Source organism: Corapipo altera, unplaced genomic scaffold (assembly GCF_003945725.1).
Source record: "Corapipo altera isolate COAL_440 unplaced genomic scaffold, ASM394572v1 61411, whole genome shotgun sequence".
NCBI classification, from domain to species: Eukaryota; Metazoa; Chordata; class Aves; order Passeriformes; family Pipridae; genus Corapipo; species Corapipo altera.
In genome coordinates this window covers 17925731-17951161 of record NW_020884875.1, presented here as the reverse complement: position 1 = coordinate 17951161, position 25431 = coordinate 17925731, and the positions used below count along the sequence as shown (strand labels likewise).

Below are 25431 nucleotides of genomic sequence, written 5' to 3'. Positions count from 1 at the left end.
AAAAATAAGGATGGTTAGTTTTGACAGCATCAGTGTGGACCTTCATCTGTATGTGCTGATGCAGGGAAGGTGCAGGGGGGTGAATAAACAGACAAATCAGAGAGGGAGTTACTTGTCTCTGCCGGGAGGGCAGAGGCCTGCTCTAGGTTTCAGGAGTCTCTCCAGACCACACAGTTACACTGAGAGGCCTTTAATTTAGACAAGTTAAACCTGTAATTTCCTAGCAATTAGCTCCACTGACTGCTGGAAGGGAATTTCATGAATTGATTTGTTCCTTTGCATCTCCACTGTATTTTCTTGCTAGTGTAGCCATGAATGATTTATTGAGAATGCTGATAATAATTAATTGCTTTGTGAAAGCCAACAACAGATGTGTTTGTATATGTTGTAATCCACAACAATTATGTTAAAAGCGTAAGCTTGGAAGGTGCTGAGTACCTCCTACTCCTGTTGTGTCTTCTGCACCTTTTAATTTTGAAATGTTATTTGTACACAAATAAGACAATATAACAAAATTTGATTAATACAAACAAACAAGACATCCAAGAACAACAGGCCGTATTGAATGTGTGCAATCCTTATTGGATTGTATTTATTGTATTTTGTCCCATTTTATATATAAACACAGAGAAGTCTAAGAAAAAATACAAATGAGAACAAAACAAACAAACGAAAAAAACACTCATAGAAACAAAGAAATTTCTCTTGAAAGTTAGCTTGTAACACTTTCTACTATTATAAAGGCTGGCCCAGTGGAAGAATAACTTCAATTTGTTAGTCTTTTTTTCAAGGCTGTTACAAACTACATTGCTCTGAATGCTGTGGTTCCACTTGTCTAAGAGAACTGTACGAATTGTCACCTGACAGGAGCTTTATCTTGCTGTCAGCAGTGATTAAATAGGAGAACATAGAAAGTTTGCATATGCAATAGGTAAAATGTTCAAGCAACATTGACAGAGAAAAGTTAATATGATACCATCAATAATCTGTTAATATTTAATGGGATAATTGGATGAGAAGATGTGTTTAGATGCAAGTTGTTACTTTTTCAAGAGACTAGTGCAGGACTTGCAAAGAAATACATTAAGTATTCACTTAGACATATAGAAAACTATAGAGCATAATTGTTTAAAGGAGGAAAATACATTTCCTGTTGTACATATGGAAAGTAAAAGCTATAAATTGATTTTGATGAATTCCATTTCAGTGACAAGTAATGATCTAATATTGATCTAAATTTGGGTTTGAAAAGGTGTATAAATAATTGAAGTCCACTGATATTTCTAAAATTACTTTTTGAATATACTTTCTTTAGTAAGTCTGTTGGTTTCTACCACATGGAAAACTAGTGAAAATAAGAAACTTTTCATTTGGGAATGCAGAATCATTAGACATATTACAACACATTAAATTATTATCTATACAGGCTTGTAGACATAGAAACCACTTTATTTGGTCCTAATTATGTTCAAGAAAAATGCCATCCTAATCAATCTGGGATTTATATGTTCAGATAGCATCTCTTTTTAGCTACATCTTGTGTTAGAGTAAAAATACATTAGGAGAATATTCCAGTTATAAAATGGCTTAAATTAAGTAATCTCCTTTTTAATGATGACATTCAATTACATTAAATAGTTATTTTTGTATGATACATGACCAAATTCATACCATGTTCAAGCACTAACACTAATGGGATTTTTTGAGTTATGTAGCATATTCACACATGAATAGTAATCTTGCATAAAATGTTATGATAATGCCCACAGTTTAGCTGTTGCATCTATTTTAGGTATTTTGAAATATCATGAAGCTTTTAAAAATGTTTTACTGCAGCATATAAAAGTCACATAAAGGACAAATAGCAAATCTGTCATCTAGATTTGACCCTGTTTTATTATTAGTTATGTTAATATGTATGTTAAATTACTTGAAATTTTGCTGGATTAGCCTGTTGTGAATGATTTCTGAAAACTGGTGTTTATCATTGCTTGAAATGCACTTTAATAGCTATACAACACATCTGTTTTTCTTTTGGCACTGTCTCTGCCTCTGATACTTTTTAGTTTGTAAGATTTATTATAATTAAATAAATCCGATGTTAAAAAATTCTGTGATCAATATGATATTGATGCAGAAATAATAAGTGGGATTTTGTGATTTTGATGGCAAATTACTTGATGTGATTTCAAAATCAATTTCATTACGAATTCACTTAATTAATTAGATTGCTAATGGTTAAAGGGCTGAAATATCATAATAAAGCATATGGATTTAGGTTGCCTTCTCCTGAAGGATTTTTCTATTTCAGTTCATTATTTTCTTTAAAAATGCATATGTCGCTCTCAACAATTTTTATGAAGGTAGTTATGTGAACTTATTCTTTTAAAAATAATAATTACAAAATCAAAATAAATTGAGAATGAAAAATCCACAGATTTGTTAATTTTATAAATTTTGGGTAACAAAATGCATCACAGGTTTGTTTTCCTCTTCCAAAGAAGAACAGAAGTTTCAAAATGTAAAACTCTCAGGACAAGAAAATCACTTTCTGTCTACCCTTAGTCACATTTCTGGCTACATAGTCTCACATATAGTCTCATGTACGTTATGGTTTTGTTATAATAAAGAACTAAAATATGGGTGATTGTGCAATTTTGGTTAGTTTTGTCTTCAAAATATAATTAATAAGTTACATATATTGTACAGCCAATTAAATTCCACCTATACTAATGTTTTCTTGTATCACAATGTCACATTCCTTACTGTACACAGATATGTATTAAATAACATGAACTGAATATAAGAAGAGTAATCTCTCCTTTAAAAATAGAAAACAAAAAAAATGCTTATGAAAAATTTTTATTAAGAAGACATAATTAGAAAATCAAGAGATTGTGGATTCTTCAACTGATTCATTTCAAAAGAATGAAAACGTAAATGTGAAGGTTAAAAAAATGGTATATTAATGTAAATGTGGTGGATATAATTGGATTTATACTTATGTATTTCTGGCAGCCTTGGAATACTAAAGTTATAAGAAAACTTCAATTGCCTGAAACTTAGCATTTCAGTGTAAGGCAGAACACTTAAATTTATTTTGGGTGCTTTATAAAACACCTGAGACAACAGTAGAAACAGAAGATGTAGCACACAATTAATTCTCCTCATGAGACACAAAGATCATCCATAGTTTAATTTTTTTTTACACTTAGCAAACACTCAGTTGTATTTGCTTGAGTTGCCTTATTTATGAGGTGTCTGTGATGAATTTTGGGAGGGGGTTTAGGGAATGGAACCTGCTGGTGGTGTATTCATGCACATTTATTTCTCTAGTCTTACTTAAATTTGTTATCTTTAGAAATCCTTCTAGATTTCTACATGTTTGGAAGCTGGAATAATATAGCAATGTCTGTATAGAATAATGCTATCAGTGTTTGAGGCTATCAGTAAAATTTGGCCAAAAGTAATTATTATCTATGAATGAATGAAATACACTGTATCACCACTGTATCAGTTCTTAATGTTAGATCACAAAGCTATCTCTTCCATTAGATCCAAAAGTGGATGAAATTATATATTCATTGGTATCTTTATACAACTACTGTAATACATAAGCCAAACAACAGTGGTTAGTTCTTGCCATGTTGGAGTTCCAAAGTGAGGCATATGGACTTCATTGGAGGTGAAAATCAAAGCAATGCACTTGCTCCTCTTTTTTATCCTTTTTTTTTCTCATATTGTCACTGGCACTGATAGAGATGACTAATAAGCAATAAAACAACAATAAGAATTTTTCTACAAGCAGAAAACAGCTGAGGTGCAAACACTATGTATACATCTGGAGGCAGAATTAAGAATAAAATACTCACCTTGTAGCTTCAGTTTTGGAGTCAGCCTTCAGAAACTAGGAGAATGAAAAAGCTAATTAATTTGATTTCAGTACTGATATTCAGGCTTCTTCAGTGACATTTTTTGGTCTAATTCAGTGAAGAGAGAGTCTAAAATGAACAGCAAAAAGTCATAAGTTTTACTCATTGGAGAAAGAAATCTGAGTTCAGGAGTTCAATGTTCAATACCTTTTCCTCTCTTTATAAGCTTTGTAACGTCTCCCAAATGCCTATGTACCTAAGCGGCATTTAAGTTAGATACCTCATTTTCCCCCCTAATTTTATCTAGGAATCTGATTATTTTCTTCATTTAAGTCAATGCCACTTAAAAATGGCAAATGATAAATGATTTTTGTTTCATTTTTATCCTCTCAGGAGTACCTAAAGATTAGTTGTGACAACAGTGAATGTTTCTGTGCTTAACTTCCTTTCTTAGATGTGTGTCTTGGGGCAGCTCTACAGTGTTAATAGAGCACAAATAAAGGAGTTCTGTCAAGGTCTGCTAGGGTTTTAATGTCTATGTGACTCACTGCAAAACCATATAGCAGTACATGCCTGGGTCCCAAATGCAATACAGCTGCATTTGAGACGTAATAGCCAGAACTAATTCAATCAAGCTTAGAGCAGCACTGAGGCAGCTCACATTGTCTACTTCAAAAGCTGACTTGGACACAGTTTGAGTACAGCTACATCACAGTACATAGGTATGGACATATCACATAGCATTGTTTTATCTCATAGGAGTGTATTAAAATGAATTTATTCAAGTTTGGGAATCAGTCTGAAACTATCCATAATAAAATAATATAGATAAGTGGGACTGAGTACTCTGGTGAGTAAAGAGTTCTATACCTGAAAAATGTAGAGATTTCATGGATGCAAAAGTTGACTAGTTTAACATTGTAAAAGTTCTTCACCCAAAGGGTGGCTGGGCACTGGAACAGGCTCCACAGGGAAGTGCTCACAGTACCGAGCCTGACAGAGCTCAAGAAGCACTTGGACAATGTTTGCTCTCAGGCACATTGTGTGATTCTTGGGGCTGTCCTGTGCTGGGGCAGGAGTTAGATCAGTGATTCTTTTGGATTCCTTCCAACTCAGGATATTCTATGATTTTTCTTGATTTTGCAATAAGTGGCAAAATTCTGATCAAGATATTGTACCACTCTTGAAATGACAGACTGTTGTGGCTTCTGATTTGGCTAGCTTTTGTAATTCTGTTTTCAAAATCTATTATATTTTTGGAACAAAAAAATTAATCCTTTATCATTTATCACTGCTGTGTATTGGAATCACAAAACAGATAAAAATCAGAAGTAAATGAAAATAAAATACTAGACTTAAATAGTCACTACATGTTATTAATTGGGCAGTGCATTTTAAATACCTTTAAAATCTAAAACATTATAATTAATTTGTGGTTTGTTTTTATTCTTGTCATCTTAAGTGAATGAGTATAAACAACATTCGTAGTCTGTAATACATACTAAACATAAATCTTTTATTTGAAAACAAAGCAAAACAAAGCAAAACCAATAACCAATTTTATTGTCTTAGTATAATTTTTCTGGAATTTCTGTGAAAATAACCTGAGAAAAATATCTCCAATGTTGGTTTTATAAACCCTACTTATTCTAAAAGCAATAAACAAAATATTTCAGTTTTTGACAAACATTTTATAGTTTTGAATACATGTTTACTTCAAATTGTAGAAAGTAAAAAGTGTTAAAAGTGGCTCTAAATTACAAATAATAGGTTTATCAAGTGGCATTTATCCTCACTGGCATGTGAATAAAATAAGTAAAATTCCAGCAGCATCAGTTATTAAAAGGAATTCTCTCCTTCATTTGCTTCCTTTTAGGCACATGAAAGAAATGCTGAAACAAAGAAATCAGTTTTTCAATTTCTTGAAAACATATTCTATTACATCTATGAAATGCATCAGGTCAGAATATGCCCCAAATGCGTGAGTTATGTATAAGATGTATGGGCTGATTTGTTGGTACAAATGTTATAAAAATAATATAACTGTTAGTATTTCACACTGAGCTGTAAACTTGATGAAGCTGAAATGTGTCCTAAATTCGGGTAGCACTTGGTTAGAAAGGGTGTCTATAAATGTTTTCCCTCAGTTTCTCTCTTCTCTGATGTTGGTGATTTAGTGCAATCTACTTTAAGCTCTCTGTAACTAACCTAGTTTTTTGCATGCTCATTTTTTTTTTCTGTTTAACTTTGGGGTTTTTGGTGTGATATTTTTGTTTTGTTTCGGTTGGTTGGTTGGTTAGTTGGTTGGTTGGTTTTTTTAACATAAAATTAAAACAGGATTGTCTGCTCCCCAGCCTGACCCTGCAATGTATGACCTATACAAAAATTGCATCTTTTTTTTTGCCACTGTTTTTCTGGTGTCCTACCTAGGGATGAGTGATTTTTAAGGGGAAGAACAAGATACCTAGCAACAGAAAGTGTAAAGAATTGTCCTTTACCTCCTTCTTAAGGAGCACAGTGAAACAAGATGCTGAAGCAAAGGGCAGTAAAATTTGGTCAGTGTTTTTATTGCAGAAGATACATGACTTCTCAGAGGCTACACTAGTTAATATAAATTAGAGCATCTATCATGCTGCTGTAATGTGGCTGTCTCAGCCACATCATAACTGTTCAGCCCTTTAAACAGAACATGGATGTTGCAAGTAGTCATTTTGTAAGAGTGCATCTTTGTGGCCTTATATAGATTAGAAGAAACTACCTATACACTTTCTGTATTACTTGAAAACATGATAAATGGATATTAAATATATCAGAAAGCAAATATAAGAATGACATTTTTTATTAAAAAGAATGAAAACTTCTCCAGAGGCAATTGTAATGTTATGAAAAATTTTAGACCATTTTCAGGGAGATTAGTCAAAATAGCTGTTAGCTGGATCCTATTCGTAAGTATTTCAAAGAAGATAATAATGAGGACAGGAAATTAATTTTTAGATGGAACAATTAAAGATCAATTGTAACAATCACAGAAAAGCCTCTGAGGCTCCAGAGATATAATTCATTCCTAATTATTAATTAGAGATAATAAACTACTACGATATTTAATTTGTTGTAAGCTACTTTGTATTTTCTATCCATTAAAAAAAATATAAATGTGAGAGTATGAAATATTGTTATATGCTATGTGAAATATAGCTTGACTCTGCACTGGTGTGGCCTCAGAACTTGGGTACTATGTGCAGTTTTGGACATCTCATTATAAAAAAGACATTAAGCTGTTAGAGAGCATCCAAAAGGGGGCAATGAAGATGGGGAAGGACCTTGAGGGGAAGTCATATGAGGAGCTCCTGAGATCACTTGGTGTGTTCAGCCTAAAGAAGAGGAGACTGAGGGGAGACCTCATTGCAGTCTACAGCTTCCTTGTGAGGAGAAAGGGAGGGGCAGACACTGGTCTCCTCTCTCTGGTGACCACTGACAAGACCTGAGGGAATGTCCTGAAGTTGTGTCAGGAGGCGTTTAGGTTGGATATCAGGAAAAGGTTCTTCACCCAGAGGAAGAGGGTGGTTGGGCACTGAAACAGGCTCCCCAGGGAAGTGGTCACAGCACCAATCCCGGCAGAGTTCAAGAAGTGTTTTGACAATGCTCTCAGGCACATGGTGTAACTCTCGGGGCTGTCCTGTGCAGGGCTAAGAGTTGGTCTTGATAAATCCTTGTGGGTCCCTTCCAACTCAAGATATTCAACGATCTTATGATTCTATGAAATACTGTATTTGAAATCTAACTCTTCAGCAGTGAACATGCTGCTATTAAGTTGGTTTTTAGTCTGTGATATGGATATCCTTTGGCCAGAAATAACAGTCTATATAAATAAATATGAAAATAAATAACAGTATTTCAGGAAAAAAACGCACAGCAAAACTTCTTAAATGTTATATAATCACTAAGACTTTAAATGGACAAAACGTAATGGTTTTGGGAAGGCAAAATTCAGATGTATGGCAAGTATTCTTTTGTATTTCTTTTGCAGAAATGACCCACATACTGGTAGGTAGGTGGAGATGTTAAAATCATAATTAGGGCTCCTGGACCCTCTTCTTCAATGAGTTGCTACATTCTCAAACATATTTCAGATGAAAATTAGGTAATTGAAGGGCTTTGTAATGAATTCCTATACTTGAGTGAATCCTAGCTACAAGGAGTTTTAATTCTCAAATATATAGTCTTTTTCTTGAATACTTCAAAATTATAGCACCAGTAAATCATTATTATTGCCTTGCTAAGCATCAGCTTTGCAAGGTGCTGAGCAAAGTGTCACTTAGGCAGCAAAGCTTTAAAGCATGTGCTTAGCGACATAACACCTTACAGAATAAAGCCTTACGTGACCTTTTCCCTTTCTGCTTTAAAAGATCACCACCCACTGTGGCTAGTTTCTATTTTGGCAAATAGATGTAGCACGCAAAATGTACTTACTAAGAAACTTTCTTACAACATTCAACATTTTGATTTCCAGTGTAAGCAAACTAAAACGACAATAGTGAACAGAATAAGGAAAACACTTAGAAGACAGTATCTGTTTTCATTTCAGGATGTGAATCTGGTTAAGTCTGCTTAAAAGATTTAAAGAAAGGGCAAAAAATCTTTTGTTGAGTTGCAGAAAAGAGTGCATTCAGATTGGTTTTGTTTGCTTTGATGACTGATGTTTCATTTGTACAGGCTCTGCTGTTATTAAGGACTTAAAACCCACTTCTTTGGTTTTGGCCTTTTTTTTTTTTTTCATTCATTATGCACATTAAATTAAGATTTTGTTCGGAGAAACAGCAGTGTTGACTATGAGCCCCAAGAACAGTTCTTGGAATTACTAGAACTAAGTTCTAATTTTCTCTGTGACCTTGATTACATCTCTGAGTAGGTCTCCATTTTCCAACTGATAAAATAAGAAAATGTAGTTACACCTACAAATTCAACAGCAGCAAAAGAAAGAATAGGAGCAGGACCTGGTGATAAAGGTCTTAGAAAAGACTGTAGTAGTGAGTGTCTTATTCATCTCTATCTTCATTGGTAGGACTGGTTTTCAATAATCCCAGGTGCCTAAGACCCATGGAAAAATCTGAATCAAGGAAGACTTGGTGGAAGAGGACCAGGTTAGGGATGGTTTCTATAAACTGGCTAAGCCAAAGTCACTGAGACATGATAAGATGCACCATGAGTGCTGAGGGCACAGGAATTTCCTGCGTCACAGGAAATTCTGTTTAAATATGAGAAGTAACAATGGGGTGGGTTTTTGTTTCTTTGGTTGGTTCTGGGTTTGGATTTGGTTTTTTTGGTTTGTTTTTTTTTTTGTACAGTAGTGGTGGTCAAAGGCTTGAATAACTTGCCTAGAAAGGCTGATAATTATCTGTCACTGAAGTTATCTAGACTCATCTGGGCAATCTTCTGTATCTGAACCTCCTCTTCTCTTGGTGATCTCTAGAGGTGTGGGATAGCCATAGGCTTGCTTTGATTCAGTGTTTATCTTTATTGAAAGGCAAGATGCATGTTGGTATGGGAGACTGATATTTTAAATTCCTAAACCTGGGATTTTTTTTTTTTTATTCCATGAACACATTTGACCTACAATAGGGCAGAGTTTTGCTGACATACACTGTAGGTATTAATTATTCAGTGATTAAACAGGGTTCTGAAGATATAACTACTATAAGTATTAATTATATAATATCTATTTCTGAATGTGAGTTTGTATTACTAGTAATAATGTATGACAAAAGACTTGAAAGCTTTCAAGCATACTGTTATTATGCACTTCTCACATATTGTATCATGGAAGCTGTATAAAATACATAGTGCACCATATTCTACTTTGTTTCATAATCTGAATGAGAAACAACTCTATTACTTAATCATCTCTCCTTTTCTCCTTTAGAAGATGTCATTAACAAATGTCTTCAACTCCATGAATAAGTAAAATTATATATTCAGAGTGTAAATGTTTTAAAACTCTAAAAATGTATCTAGAATAATTTGGGTCCTCAAGATACGTGGAAAATGAAAACCGCTCCTGGCAAATTAATAATAGCTCTGAATATTCAAATAGCAGAGTGAAAAGTGCTGTTATAATTAGGATTCAATGAATGTAAGCTGCATTTATAGCTGTTATTCCTAGCTTTTTGTGTTACTTCCTTTAGGAACATGATTCTGCGTTCTTATTGTATTTTTCTAATGAAAGAGTGTTGCTGTGTCTTTTAATTTAAAGGATACATGCTTTTAACATTAAGATTGACAGCAACTATGCAAAAATTATATTTTTTTAAATCTAGTTTATAAAACACTTGCTTTATTCTATCAGCCACTGTTCTTTTTCTTTTCTCTTACAAGGTTTTTCTTATGTTTTGACATAAGTAAGCATAAATGTAGTTGCAGCCCTATGAACTGATATAGGTATTTTAATTTTTTTTCCTGAGAAATATTAACAGTGAAAGTGCTGCACAAAAGGAATAACTAACAAATTATACTTCATCAACAATGTAAGTTATTAAAATAATACAAATTGTATTAATCCATGAAAATATAGCATTTACAAGAATTTTAAAAATAAAAACCCAGCAATACTAAATACAGAATGGGGTAAATTCCTGTTTAGAATTATGAGAAAAGTAACAGTCATTAGTAGCATTCAAAAAGAAAATGCTAATAGAATTTTCTTTTTACTGCTTCCAGTGATATTAATACTTTAGTAGTGGATTTGGGTGCATTTGTTAGTATATTTGTATAGATAAGTCTGTTAGTTCTAAAAATACTATTACACAGTAATGATATTGAATATCCTGAAAGACTTAATCATGGTTTTCACATCAAGTTGCTGTGCCAAAACTATAATTTTAACATTGCAGAAAAGGCCAAGTTGAAATGTCTTTGTCTTTCTGTAACACTGATTGGCATTGTGCACACTTGAAATGTTCAGTGTTCAATTCATGCTTTGTTTCTGAATGGGGTTAATAATTTGAGGGAGCTGATGGTATAGCACACTGTCAACAACATCCACAAAAGGAGATCTACACTTCAAGCAGTACCAGATCCTTTTTTTCTTGGGCCTGTTTTTGTTTGTTTATTTTTTAAAGAAAAAAACAAAATCACCATTGAGGGGTGTGTTTTCGCTTACTTATGGGTGTTGAATGAATTTACATGTAAAAATAATTGTCATGAGTTAAGATTGGCCCCCCCTGAGAGTCGGGGGCTCAGAGGTGATCGGGTGCCAGGGCAGTGTTCCCTGGAGGGCCAATCACCACTCGTCTTGTTTGCTTTTGCTCAAAATCATATATCACAGCACCGGAAGCTGTTGGCAGTTTTCTGTTGGTGTCTGCTGCGTGTGGGTGTAGAAGGCCAGGGGGTGGCTGGGCTCCTTCTTCCCCCCCTCCAGGGGGGAGAGGAGAGCCTTGCGGCCCCCCAACTCTGCCTAGGCCAGAGTTAGAGATAGCACTGGAGTGAGTGAGTGTTTGTGAGGGACGCGACTCACAAACAACTGATAAGAGAGAGAGAGAGAGAGAGGCAGGCCTTGCAGCCAGGCCCTCTTCTTCTTTCCCCCGCTTTGCAGTCAGGCTGCAGAAGGGGGCTGTTTTTCCCTCTCACTGTTTAGTGGCAGTGGATGCAAGGCTCAGCATTGGAGCAGAGCCAAAGTGGATGGGCTGATAACGAAACAGCTTGGTGCTTGGGAGAAGAATCCCAGGCGAAATTGGAGACGGGCCAAAGGGCTCGGGAGTTGCCCTGCCGAGGTTTGACCGGGGGCAGCTGAAAACTGACTCGGAGGATGTTGATAAACTGACTAAACTACAGCAGCCTACAAACTGAGGTATAGGACTGAGAGAGAGAGACCACGCAACAGAGATGACACAGAATCAAGGAGAACGGACTCAAAGCTATCTTCGTGGACTTCATGAAGAAGGAAAAACTGCAGCAAACAGCTGAAGGTTGGTAGGGAACGGTTCAGGGGCCCCGAACACTCCCATGAGAGAGAAACTGGTTACTTATCAGCCTGAAAAGGCTTTTCCTGGACTAAAGTTAAAAGGAGTAGGTTCGAAGGGACTGATAGAAGTGTAATAATATATATATATATATAGTTGCTTTTAGTTTGTACAGTATATTTATTTGTGTAAATAAATGTAAATACTTCCCCCTTCCCCTATAGAAGCTTCTGGCCTGAAAATTTTCAGTGTTGGGATAAATTGTGGGAAGGGATGGGGAAACCTGGAAAATTGGATTTTGGATTTCTAATGTGGCTCAAACTGCCACAATAATTTATTCACTTTTAATAGAAAATTATTTTATGCTCAAAGGAAAAATATTGAAAATAATAATGAATGTTAAATAAAAAGTTTATTTATTGAAGTAGAGGAGCTAAACACATTAAAAAAATATTCCTAGCAAATTCTTTATCTTTTGAGCAACCTTGAACATAACTCATAACACCCCAGCCCTATTCAAGAAGTAGCCCAAAGGTCATTCTTTATAGTCTAACGCACTCTGTTTACAGTTATATGTTAATAATATCTAATCCTTTTCTCTCTGTCTCTCTCCATGTCCTCCTTCTTGTCTTTCTCTGTGTTTCTCTCTGTCTGTGCCTCCCCCTGCCCCCTCTATCACATACAATCATCTGTGGATTTGAGAATTTCAACTGGCAAGAAGCCTGAATGTGATTCAGAAACTGAGGGTTTGTCCATGTTGAACTGTTTAGCACAGGGCTCCAGGAGCCTTTGCATTGCTGGGGAAGTACATTTGCTTTCACCCTTAGCAACACTACAAGAATTGAAAGCCAGTTTCACTTATGACTTTCAGATTATTTAAATTAAAATTCACTGTAAAAGAGGGAAAGAATTTCCAAATATGCATTGCAATCTTCACTGAGGTCATCTTAAAACTTCTGTCCAGAGAATATGAAAATCCATATGACAACAGTTCAACTCAGGGAAAGCAGAAGAGACTTTTGTCTCTTTAATAGAATTACATAATCCCAGAACAGCTGAGGTTGGAAGGAACCTCTGAGATCCCCCTGCTCAAGTAGAGTCACCTAGAACCTTTTACCCAGGATCATGTCCAGGTGGATTTTGAGTACCTTCAAGGATGGAGACTACACAAGATCTCTGAGCAACCTGTGCTGATGCTCAGTCTCCCTCACTGTGACAAAGAGTTTTCCAATGTTCAGATGGACCCTCCTGTGTTTCAGATTCATTACCTCTTGTCACTGAGCACCACTGAAAACAGCCTGGCTTTTGTTTTCTTTACACCTTCCCTGGAGGTATTTGTATACATTTGCTAGGGTTGTTCCTACTCAGGGGAAAGCCTTTGCGTGAATCTTCGTTGTACTTCATGATGTCTGTTTATTTTTTATTTGTGGAAAACACCAGTATTATTGAACCAACAGTTATATCTATATGTGGATCATTTTAATGAGACTTAGTTTATGTTAAGATATTGACTCTTCTCTGAATAAGAGTCTGAAATACCTTGAGTCTTTTCTACCTTAAGTTTACACATGTTCATCATTCCCAAAATACTTTTTGGTTTTTCATTGCAAGTTTTCTAATGACTTGAAGAACCATTGTGTTTGTTGAACATATGTTAAGGTTATAAACAAATGTGATACTTATATTGTTACTGTTTTTGAGCATTTCTTTGCATATGTTTAAACATCTGTTTAAATAAGAAAAAATAGCCTATTAAAACCCAAGAAAAAAGAGTAACTTAAACCAGTGTAAGAAAAATACCATAGTATCAGTAAGAAAAATCACACTTCACACCACCCTTTAGGCAGTTTATTTTTTCTTGGCATCCTTTCTAAACTGCAAACTTTGCATCATGTCCAGAAAGTCAACAAATCTTAATTATTGCAAAATAAGGATGACAAAAAAGTATTTAATGAAAAAATGCATCCAGTTGTAGGATATAATTGTCAGTTCTAATTGGGAAAGTCCATTCTGGATCATGCCATTGTGGGAGTCAGGAAGGTGGAAGCATTCATCTATTTAAAGAAAGGAAGCAGATGTTAAACTTTAGTTTATGATTTTCTAGTATATTTGCTCTAAACTGTATCAATTAGGCACAACTTAGAAACTTCAGAAAAGATAGAAAAAAAGACAGCCTGTTTAATTTTTTATCTTGTTATAGCTATTTTATACTTCTTTTGCAGACTATTTTTAATTAAACTTGTGTTCTTTAGTTATTAGTAATTTTTAGCAGAATTACAGGAAGTTACTGCCCCAGTTTAGTCATTTAATCTCTATCCTCCATTTTACACGAGGCAAACTGCAGTTGGAATGAAACCTCGAGAATGAGATGGGAAATGAAGTTCATCTTAATGTGATATGTTAGATAAACACAACATATTAGCTGTTGTTAAATCTTTTTTCCTAAGTTTGTATCATTGTTCAATTCACTATTCTAGAAGTTTAATTTCAGCAATATCTATTCCTCATTAAACGAGTAACTTGTTCAGAGAAATATTTTCTATTCCATGGGTGTTAAAGTTTTCTTGTATATTTGAAACTATCAAAAAATTATATTACTTGGGCATACTGTGCTAATGGTTGTTACATTGTAGTGTGATAATATTCTAATGTAGTAGTGAAGCCCCTTAGGAAAGTCTGGGTGGTACTTCTGAGAAATCTGGCATCTGCTGAACAATTTCAGCAAGGGAAAAAAAAGGAAGAAAATGACCTATTAATAGAAGAGTTAAACTGAACAGAAAATAGACCACAAAGGGAGATAAAACAATCACTCATCTGGTCTAAACATCAAAAAAATACTATATGGAAAATTCCATTAGGGATAGCAAACTACCTTCACTCAATAAACATCTTCACAGACATGGAGAGCTGCTGAAAACAAGAGCTGAAGATAAACTGAAGGATCTTTTTGGTTACTGAGTTACAGATCTCAGATCCAACAACAAAAACCTTCAAGTTCAGGTGGGAAAGAAACCAATTGCAGGAAGGTGTAGTTTTTGAGAAGCAAAATTTCAGTTTGTTGCTTCCTTTTTTGCTGGAATTAGGTTTCTGTCTATTTTCTCAGTAAAGGACCCAAAGCAACTATATAGTTTGTTTTTCCTTCAGGTTGTTTTTATCTTGGAAATATAAAGTAAACAGTTGAGAAGAGCAAGTTTCTGAACTGTTTAATTGACATGGAAGTAAAACAATGTATAGATGTCTATTTGGAAGCATTTTGATTATAAACACTTTATTTGTTTTAATAAAAAGATTTTTTTCCTCAAGAATCTGGTTTTGTGTTGCCCCATGCTATTGCCATTTTTAAAGCTGATAAGTATAATGTGCAAACTCCAAGAATTCATCCAATGAGATCATATTAATCGTTAAACCAGTATGAAACAGTGTTGTTTGACTGAAGTTATTTGTCCCTTCAAATTGCTGTAGAGTGAAAAAAGTGCTATCTGAAGCAGTGGAAAAGTTGAATACAACATTTCAGATGGGGTTTCCTGGAGAGAATAAGCAGTCAAAACTTATTCTGAGTACAGTTATGACCAAATATTTGTCTGGATCAGAATATCAGGAACACAGATTTTCTAATGACACTTAAGTTTTTAATACTTAGATATTTTGGTGTATAAGCTGACTGGTAGGTAATTCTTGATAATAGGAAGTATGCTAATGTCATAGCCATCTTCAGAAAGAAGAAGGAAGATCCATAGACCTACAGGTTATTCAGCCTCACACCAGGCTGTAAAGCCCCAGTCCTGAAGCCTCGGACTTTACCAGGAGTTTTATTTGACTCTAAGAGTTATGGCTAACACAAAAACTCTTGCAAAGCCTTTGGTTCTTTGATACCTTGAATAGCAAAAAGAGAACATGCTATAAGCATTTCCCAAGAGATTTAATTTAGTGAGAAAATAAGTGTTTTGGCAAAAGAGTTTACAGGAATAACATATAACCAAGGAAAAGCATTACACTAGAGCACCAGCAAACACCACTGCCATACAACTTAGTGAAATATCACTCATTGGTGTTAAGTTACCCACAAGAGGAAGAAAAGAGTAAAAGAAGAAAAGAGAGAAGAAGAAAGGAGTGAAGAAAGAGAGAAGAGAGACAAATAGTTACTACTAAGAGGTCACATGTTGGCAGCTTCCAGGAGAGAGGGCTGAACAAGATGGAGGCCCTTTGTGTCTGTTTATATGGTTTGGCTCTCTAGCCACTCCCCCCAGGCAGGACATCCGGTTCACTGACCACTCAGTACCCTCCTAGCTGGAGTGAGGGCTGCTGGAGCCAATCAGAGGCTCCAGGGGACATAGTGTGGGTGGGCTACCAGGCAGGCCTTATTGATTGACGGGTGCCTCGTGTGGTTCCCGTACCATGTGCCTTCCAATCCTGGAGGCCTGGTTGGCTGTGTGCCTTACCATGTGGACACCGATGCTTGAGGCCTGGACCCCCTCGCTCCACACAGGCACATAAACAAGATGATTGATTCAACCTGACAGTCAAATAGTCCAGTGAGATACAAATCTGGTATCTCACACAGGCCTCAAGAAAATTGTGGAGCAAATCCTCCTGAAAAACATTTTGAAGACATCAAAAACAAGGGGAAGAAGCTGGTAGAGATTTACCAAGGACAGATTATACTTATCTGAATGCATTGCCTTCTGGGATGAGATCAGTAGTTCCAGTGTTAAAAGGGAGAGAACTGGATCTCATTTACATGTAAGACCTTTGTCATAGTCTCTTAAAATCAAATTGTTGAAATCTAGAGTGGATAGAGGACTAAGTATTGTTCAGTGTTTTGTGTAACATCTGTGACAACAAATAGTGCACTCCAAGCAAGTTTGTGGTCGACATCATATTTGATGTCGACCACAGTTTGGAGGATGGTTTGGAGGATGGTTAATATGCTGGAAGGCAGGGTTGAATAACCATTTATAGGAGTGTGGAAAAGCTCGAGAAACTGGCAAGCAGGTTCCTTGTGAAATTCTACAAAGGGAAATGCCAAGCCGTGCACCTGTAGATTAATAAATGCTCTCCAGTACAGACTTGGAGTTCATGAGCTGGAATGCAGCTTGACAGAGAAAATTCTGGGTGTCCTGGTTAACAAGAACTAAACACAAACCAGCACTGCGCCTTTGTGACAAATTAACCCTCCACCTCCTGGGCTACTTTAGCAAGGGTGCTAGCCAGGATTCCTAGGGAAGTGATATTCTTTATTCAGAAAGGGTGAGGGTCTACCTGTATTCAATTCTGGGCTCTCCAGTGCAGAAAATATGTAGACATACTCGTGTAAGTCCAGTCAAGTGTTACAAAGCTGGTATGGGGATGAAGCACATGGTGAACTAACAAAAGCTGAAGGAACTTAGTTCCTGGGTAAGAGAAGGTTTTGGAAAGATATTATTTTGATCTTCATAACTCAAAAGTGTAAGGAAGACACAACCAGTCTCTTACATGTATACAGCAAAAGACCAATGCAAATGGTCACAAGATGCAAGAAGAAAGTTCTGACTAAGTATAGGGAAAAAACTTGCTACTGTCCTGGTTCTGGCCAGGACAGACGTTATTTCTTGCAGGAGCTGTGGGGGAAAAAAGCCTGGATCTATATGGGCGTGGCTAGGAGGTTATTTTATACCACCTCACACCATTGCTGGGGCAGGGGTAAGGGACTCTCTGGCTTCCAAGAAGAAGGGTCTCTGTCTTTGGGTCTGCGGTGAGCATTTTTGCGTGTGAATCACTCTTTTGTATAATTTTGGTATTAATATTTTTGCTGTTACTGTTGGTTTTCTTATGTCATTGATGTTTCCAGTAAATTGTTCTTATTTCAACCTGTAATCTTCACCTCTTGTGCCTCTAATTCTCAACTCCATCCTGCTCTGGTGGGAAAGGGGAGAGGAAAGGGGAGTGAAAGAGTGGCAGTGTTGTTTGGGAGAGTCTCAGTGGGTGCACTGAATTGGGGAGTACCATTCCTAAACCACAAGAGCTATATAGTGGAGAAACATAGGGATAGTACTTAGGGAGGTTGTGGAATCTACATGTAAAGCAGCAGTCCCAAAGCCATGCATTTGGCTGAGTGGTTTACTTATGTTTAGACTCCCAACAATTTGCCCACGCAAAAATTTTACAGATTCTTAGTTCTTTGGTACCTTGAATAGCATAAAGAGAACATGCTGCAAGCACTTACCAAGATAGCTTCTTTTAATTTAGTGAAAAAATAGGTGTTTTGGTAAAAGGTTTTATAGGAGAGCAAACAAATGAGAAGCATTACACAAAGGTACCCAGCAATCATCAACCATTGGCTTAGTGAAATACAGCCGATCAGTTTTAAGTTACCCACAAGAGAAAGAAAAGAGTAGAGGAAGAAAAGAGAGAAGAAAGAGAGAGAAAAATAATTACCACCAAGAGGTCACAAGGTGGCAGATCGCGGGAGAGAAGGCAGGACAAGATGGAACGAACACTGTGCCCCTATGTTTATATGGTTTCTATCATGGCCACCCTGCTGAGGTGCGACATCTGATCCCCTGACCACTCACTGTCCCCCTAGCCGAAGTGAGGAGTACTGTAGGGACTCTGGGGGCATGGTGTGGGGGCTTACCAGGCGGACCCTCCTCAATTGACAGCCCAGCCACATGGTTCCCGATACTGCCATGTGCACTCTGGGCCACCAGGTTGGCTGCAGACCATGTATCTTTTGACACTGCCGTGAGGCTGCAGACCCGGCTGTAGTCCCTCCATTGACTCACAGACAGACAAGATGTAGATCTGACACAATAATTAAGCAATCTAGTGATATACCAGTCCAGTCTCTCACACTGCATCATTGGATGTAAGAATATCTACTCACTATTTGAGAGAGCCTGAGCCACCTGGTCTGGTTTACCCTGCTGCAGGAAAGGAATCAGACTAGATGACCACCAGAGGTCTCTTCTATCCTGAGCTATTCCATGATTCTATCAATTTAACATTTAAAGACTAAAGGAAACAGTTGTGTGTCACTGTCCAGGGTTATTTCCTAATACAGATCTGTAAGTTTTAGAAAGCTACTGTTTACCTCAAGCTGCAGGTTAAAAATGAGATTTTGACTATGCCAGCAGTCTCACAGAATACCTGCTACTGTCTCTGCTATACATTTTTTTATTTTGTCTGATTTTGAATCCACCATAACTGTGTTAACTAAAATGTTTGTCAAACAAATTAAAAAAGAGCCAATCAGACCACTGATTTTCAAGAAGAAAAAGTAGCTTCCTATCTTAGTCACATATCTTGTAATTAAATTATTTAAAGAGAGTTGTGAAATGACTGGTCTTAACTAGACTGATTAATACTGTTTTGGGGATCCCAGAATAATCAAGTGCAGTTTAAATGTAATTGTCGAATTAGAAATAAAAGTGATAGATATTATTCTATCAGTGCTTTCAAGGTCTCTGAGCTCTTTCAAAAAATTATAATGTTTAATAATTAGGGCCACAGCTTTGACATGTTGTGGGGCTTTTGTCTTTTACATTAAACTTTATGGTTTGTAGTAACTCAAAACACAGTAAGTATTTAGGGCGTATGTAACTATTTACCTTACCCTCATTTGGTTTTGGTTCTATATATGAAGTACAACTCTAAATTCACTGGCACCCAGGAAAAAAAAGTGCAATAATATTTTAATTTTTTTATAACTGTCAGATGACTATTATAATAAAAGGTAAGAATATTTGATTTCTAAAATTTCACTTCTTATTTAACCTTTTTAGTGACAACTGCTTTAACTATGCCACTCATATTTGATATAATTTGATATACATACCATTTTCTTCAGAGTCAAACAAAATGCTCCTGATATTTTTTTCATACATAGCTTTTCAAAAGTGGCTTTAATGCCGTAGAGAATATTGAAACTACTAAAGATCTTGATCCTATTGAAACAATTTTAATGATCTGCATGTTACTGTTATGGGTAATTTAAATGATCCAAGTGAATAAAGTGAATAAAAAAATTAATAAAAAATTAATTAATCAAACTTTTTTGAATGTTGATTTATGTAAGACTATGATATCTCACTACCTTCTCATACTAAATCACTCTTATTTTGTCTTATTTCATATATTCATGAGGGAATGGTAGGAAATCGCATTTAAATTAATCTTCAGTAATTTTTAATTCTACCTTACTGTCACACTATTGACTTTCATATATCTTATTTGTCACTAAATAATTTCTGTATTTGAAAAAAGTAAATACAATAGCAAACACTTTATTAGCTACTGCTCCATTTCTTAATTTTCATCCCAGCTATAGAAAAAAAAGAGCAAATACAGTCTAGTTTGTTGTAGAATTATGAGGAACTGGAGTTTAGCTCATGAAATACTGCTGTTAGAAATAAGGCTGGCTTTTTGGCTTTGGAAAAAGCATAGGACATTGCTTAAAAAGTATGATGATGAGTTCAGGGGTTTTAATTTTCTAAAACAAAAAGTAATTTTATCAGTATCAAATCTCTGTGCTCAGATTTTTTTACTAGTTCGTAGTTCCACAGAAGTTAATGAGAATCCATGCTATTAGCAGAACATGCAAGTTTAGATAGCTTGACTGCAGTACCAGGATAAAATTAATTTTGGACCTGTACAGAGAAATATGTAGCTTCTGTATCCACTCAAAAATGTTGCATATGATAATTTCAAGTGAGTGTAGTTGTTTAAAACTGAGTCTTCTTAACCAGTTATGAAGAGGTACTTAGATTTCACAACCTTAATTTATCTGGTTTATTCTGTATTTGAAATTCTTTGGAAAATATTCAGCTAAAGCTTTCTTTTCTTCTATCCATGATTTTTCCAGGGATCTTTTCATGATGTGATGAACTTCAATATCACTATTCAAGATCCACACTGTGTTTCACAAATAGACCTTTCAAAAGAATTTTTAGGAGTCTTCATCGGTTGTAGTGCTTGTAGATTTTTTTTCTTTGTTTTTGTCTTGTTTCAGATTTTTTTGTGTTGGTGTTTGGGGGGGGGTTGTTTGGTTTTTGTTTGTGGGTTTTTTGTTTGGTGGTTGTTTGGGGTTTTTTTTCTGTTGTGAAATACACACAAAGACTGAAAGAGCTGACGGAGATTATTATCCTAGATAATGGCATTTTGGTTTACACATCAACAGGTGCTTTATAGAAAACAATCACATATGTTTTGGTAGATAAACTTCAGTTTTGCCAAAGCAGGCTTGACCTTCTAAAAGAGGATCCAGTTCAATGTATGCAATATGTTTCACAGTAGCAATTTTAAAACAAAATCTTCTGATGTCTTTGGGATTTATGTCTAACAGGGACCATCAAGAAAAATTTGAATTCCTGAATGCACTTGATGTTTATTGAATGACTGTAGTTACTAGGTCAGCTTCAGAGAGCATCCAGATTTCTCTACTCAGAGATAGGGAAGTTCTGGCTCAAGATATGTGCTGGAAAGACGGAAAAATAGCAAATATGATAGACTGTCCTTTCCCTTGTACTGGACCTAGAGGAGTGATTTATCCTGTCTGACATTCCCCAAAAGTAGTTTAGGAAGGACTAAAATTGTTAGTCTAAATATGCAGGTGTCAGTTACATCTAGTTTGTTTGCAGTTTTCTTGAAGAGTTTGGTAATGAGCAACTCTAGGGCAAGGGGTGTAACTGAGAGTGAAGGAGTCAAAATATAGGACTGAGAAACTATGATGCAAGCAAGGACTAGTCTGGAGACCAGGAAAGAGGCTGGAAAATTCTCTGCACACTTGATAAATGACCTAATTCATTTCAGTGATGCTTATGAATCACAGAAGAAGACAACCAACTGAAAAAAACTAGAGTTCTACATTACAGTAAGGTGCCAGATGAGGTTTAGAGTGAGATACAATGCTTGCTCATGAGATGATGATGAGTTATCTCAACGTATCTATTCAGAAGTTACATATCTATTCACAATTTGTAGCACAGTAAAGTTTCTGGTTATTACTTTACAGAACTGTACAATTTTATATGTAAAAACTATTCTGTGATTTTCTATTTTTTTGCATTCTGTGGAATTACTTCTTTAGTAAAATTAGATTATATTTTCAATAGTTAGGTCATTTAATGCATCTAACTACCTTTTTTATATAAATTTTTTCAAAGAAAACTGTGTGGTGTAGAGATACAGGGTAACTTTTCCCAGAGATTAGGTATATATCCTCAAAGTAATATACTGAATTGATTTAGTCTCTACTTGATAGATGAGAAGTTAGGTTATTCACCACGAGTGATGTCATAGTTTCAGCACTCAAACTCAGCAATTTACTGAGGCTGTCATGGACAATGAATCCTGCAGTAACATTTCCTCTTTACTTACACCACATTGGTGATGGGCTGATGGACTAGATGCAGTGATTAACAATCCAGAGATAAGGCACCAAGAATTTAATGGAAACCAGATTTTCAAATGCTTGAGCTTGCAGAACAATTTTTTTTTTCCCTCCAAATCTCATAAAAAGGAAACTCATTACCAGAGAGTTACTTTCACCAGGAATCCTCATTTACCACAGCGATTCATTAAAATGTGATAAAATGTCATTGTGCAACTAGCATATAGGTAGCTGGTATTTATTTAGGGAAGTCTTGGATATTCTTACACAACAGGTTTTATTGGTAAAATATGATCCTACCTTTCTTTTCTGTGGCGTCTGAAACAGATATTTCTTTTCTGAAGAGATCAAATGAAAAAGACTTCCTAGTTCAGTGAAACAAATCTGTCAGGCTTTTTTACTTGTTGCTTTTCACAAACCAACTGTAAGTTATCAAAGGCTTTTAGTACCACAGGCTCTTAACTGTATGAAAAATTCAGCATTTTATGGTCACATAATAGAACAATAACCTTCTCTACAAACAGCATACCTCCTTATAGAAGACGTGACTGTGTGACCTGAAGTAATTTATATTCTGTAAATATAATCATATACCCATTTATCTTGTATCTGCCGTCAAAGTAGCAGAGAAATGCTGAAAGGATTGAAAGCAAATTCCTCTTCGTATGAAAAAAAAAGATCAGGAAGGCAGTTAGCTCAAGCCACTTTGCCACCAGAACTGTTGCATATTAAATGAAAGGCCTTTTACTGCTCTTTTTTAGCAATGATTGCATCAAAAGGCAGTATTGTCAACTATCCAATTCTAGAATGCCTAAACCCCACATTTTTTAAAACAGCTAATATGTTTATAACCTGAATTTCTGTTGCCATAGCAATAGGACATTAAATTTTCATGGAAAATGACTTGACATCTCTTCCCAGTACTCAACAACGGTTTATGAAACAATATCTTGTTACTGCCATGCCTTGTACAGCCTCTGTTGAAGTACATACTGACAGTGAACGAGGGAGCAGTGCATGACCTCTCTCTTACTGTTTGAGAAAGTATATACAGTTTCACTCCAAACTTCATATCAGTAGGAGAGAAAGCTGTTAGGAAGTTGTTAGATTTATGCAGTTATTGATGGAAGAAGCAAGAGTGAGGAAAAGCATTGTTGGCTACTTTTACAAGCACCCATAACCTTAGTGGAGGTGAACCTTGCACCTCCTTCAAGTGCACGTTCATAACACTAAGCACTACATACAGTTTCATTGAAAGTATGTCCTATTAGTCTATAAAAATACAGCCAAACTGACACACCTCAAGTGTTACTGAAATACTTTTGTTCTGGTAGTTAATGAGCAGTAATGTCTAAATCTGTATTTGATTTCCAAAAACACTCTTTCTTTTTTTCCTAGCTATCCTAGTAAGACGCCCTAAATCTATTTGGAATGCTATGAATCTGTTTATAACATCAAAATTATTTCTCTGACAGCTTATGAAATTATGTTTAAAGAAAACTTTACTGTAATTACTGTTCACACGTTTGGCGCAAAGCACATCTGCAGAAAACTTATAAGAGGATAATCAAGGAAACAGAAAAAAAGGAAAAGAAAATGCAGTCAGTCACAATCAGTTGCTTGATAAATCACTTTACAAGTAATGCATACAGTGTTTTAATTTGGAATTTTTAAGCATATGCTGTCATTTGAAATTTGTTACTGTTTGAGCACAGCATAAATCGGTTTGGCAGAAAGTTGTAACTGTCCCCTTTAGGCACTCTGGAAATGAACATTTTGAACCAAGTCTACTTTATTTGATGTGTTGAATTGCAGTGAAATATAATATATAGTGTCATTTTATTTCAATTATCTAGACAGATACTATACAGAAAATACTGTGTGTTATCTTCCCTGAAGGACAAAAATAATTTCTTAAACACTCTTTTCCCTTTCTGACTTTACAGTTCAGTGTGCACTGTCATACGATTTTTGGATAGTGTAACATACTAACAAAAATTTTGCTGTTATATTTTCTCCAAGGATTAATGGAATCCATTCTCAGATAATATTTAAATCTGTCTTGGAAAATCATAGAATGAATCATAGAATGGTCAGGGCTGCAAGGGAACTCAAAGATTACCCAACTCCAAACACCTGTGGATAGGGACACCTTTCACTAGACCAGACTGCTCAAAGACCCATCCAACCTGGCCTTGAACACTTTCCAGGGATGGGGCATCCACAGCTTCTCTAGGGAACCTGTTCCAGTGTCTCACTACTCTCATAGTGAAGAATTTTTTCCTAATATCTAATCTAAAACTACCATCTTCCAGTTTAAAGTCCTATCACTGATAAAGAAAGCCTCCCTGTCTTTCCTGGTGGAATCCATAGAGTCATCCCTTTTCCATGCTAAACAACTCCAATTCTTTCACCCTGTCCTCACAGGAAAGGTGCTTCAGACCCCTGATCATCTGTGTGGCTCTTCTCTGGACCCATTTGAGCAGATCCATATCTCTTTTATGTTGGAGGCACCAGAGCAGGATGCAGTACTGCAGGTGCAATGTCATGAGAGCAGAGAGGCAGAACCACCTCTCTCGATCTGCTGGTCACGCTGCTTTTGATACAGCACAGGATATGGTTGGCTTTCTAGGCTGCAAGTGCACATTACTGGGTCGTATTCAGTTTTTCATTCACCAGTAGCCCCAAGCACATCTTTTCAGGCCTGCTGTCTATCCACCCATGGCCTAACCTGTATCCATGTTTGGGATACTCTGACCCAGGTGCAGGACCTTATATTTTGCTCTAAAGAACTTTATAAGGTTAGCACAGGCCCACTTCTCAAGCCTGTCAGAGTCCCTCTGGATAGATCACTTTCCTTTATAATATCAACCACACCACTCAACTTTATGTCATCCATGTTGAGTGTGCACTTAATCCCACTCTCCATGTTCCTAACAAAGATGTTAAATTGTGGTGGTCCCAGTACAGACTGCTGAATGGTACCACTTCTCAAATCTCTCCACCTACATATCAAGCTATTGACCAAACTCGTTAAGTGTGACCATGCAGCCAATTCCTTACCTACCGAGTGATCGACCTGCCAATTTATTGCCAATTAATTATGTGGGGCAGTATCAAATCAGTTAATAATTAAAATTCTTCCTCAGAAGATTAATAAATTGGACTGTTCAATATTTGCCCCTAAATATGCAATGGCATATAGCCCCATTGACAGAATATGTAAGACAGTGATGTA

At 35.9% G+C, this 25431-nt stretch overlaps 1 protein-coding gene and 1 long non-coding RNA gene across 48 annotated transcripts in view; one reads left to right on the top strand and one right to left on the bottom strand.

Moving 5' to 3' along the window:
* Nucleotides 1-25431, top strand: part of PTPRD (protein tyrosine phosphatase, receptor type D) — a 1162785-nt gene that overhangs the window by 84702 nt on the left and 1052652 nt on the right. The gene's annotated exons all lie outside the window — the stretch shown is intronic.
* On the bottom strand, nt 13745-16093 carry LOC113943406. Its single transcript, XR_003526308.1, has 2 exons — nt 15971-16093; nt 13745-13881 (listed from the first exon to the last, which is right to left on the bottom strand). It is a non-coding gene; the product is annotated as an uncharacterized LOC113943406 (long non-coding RNA).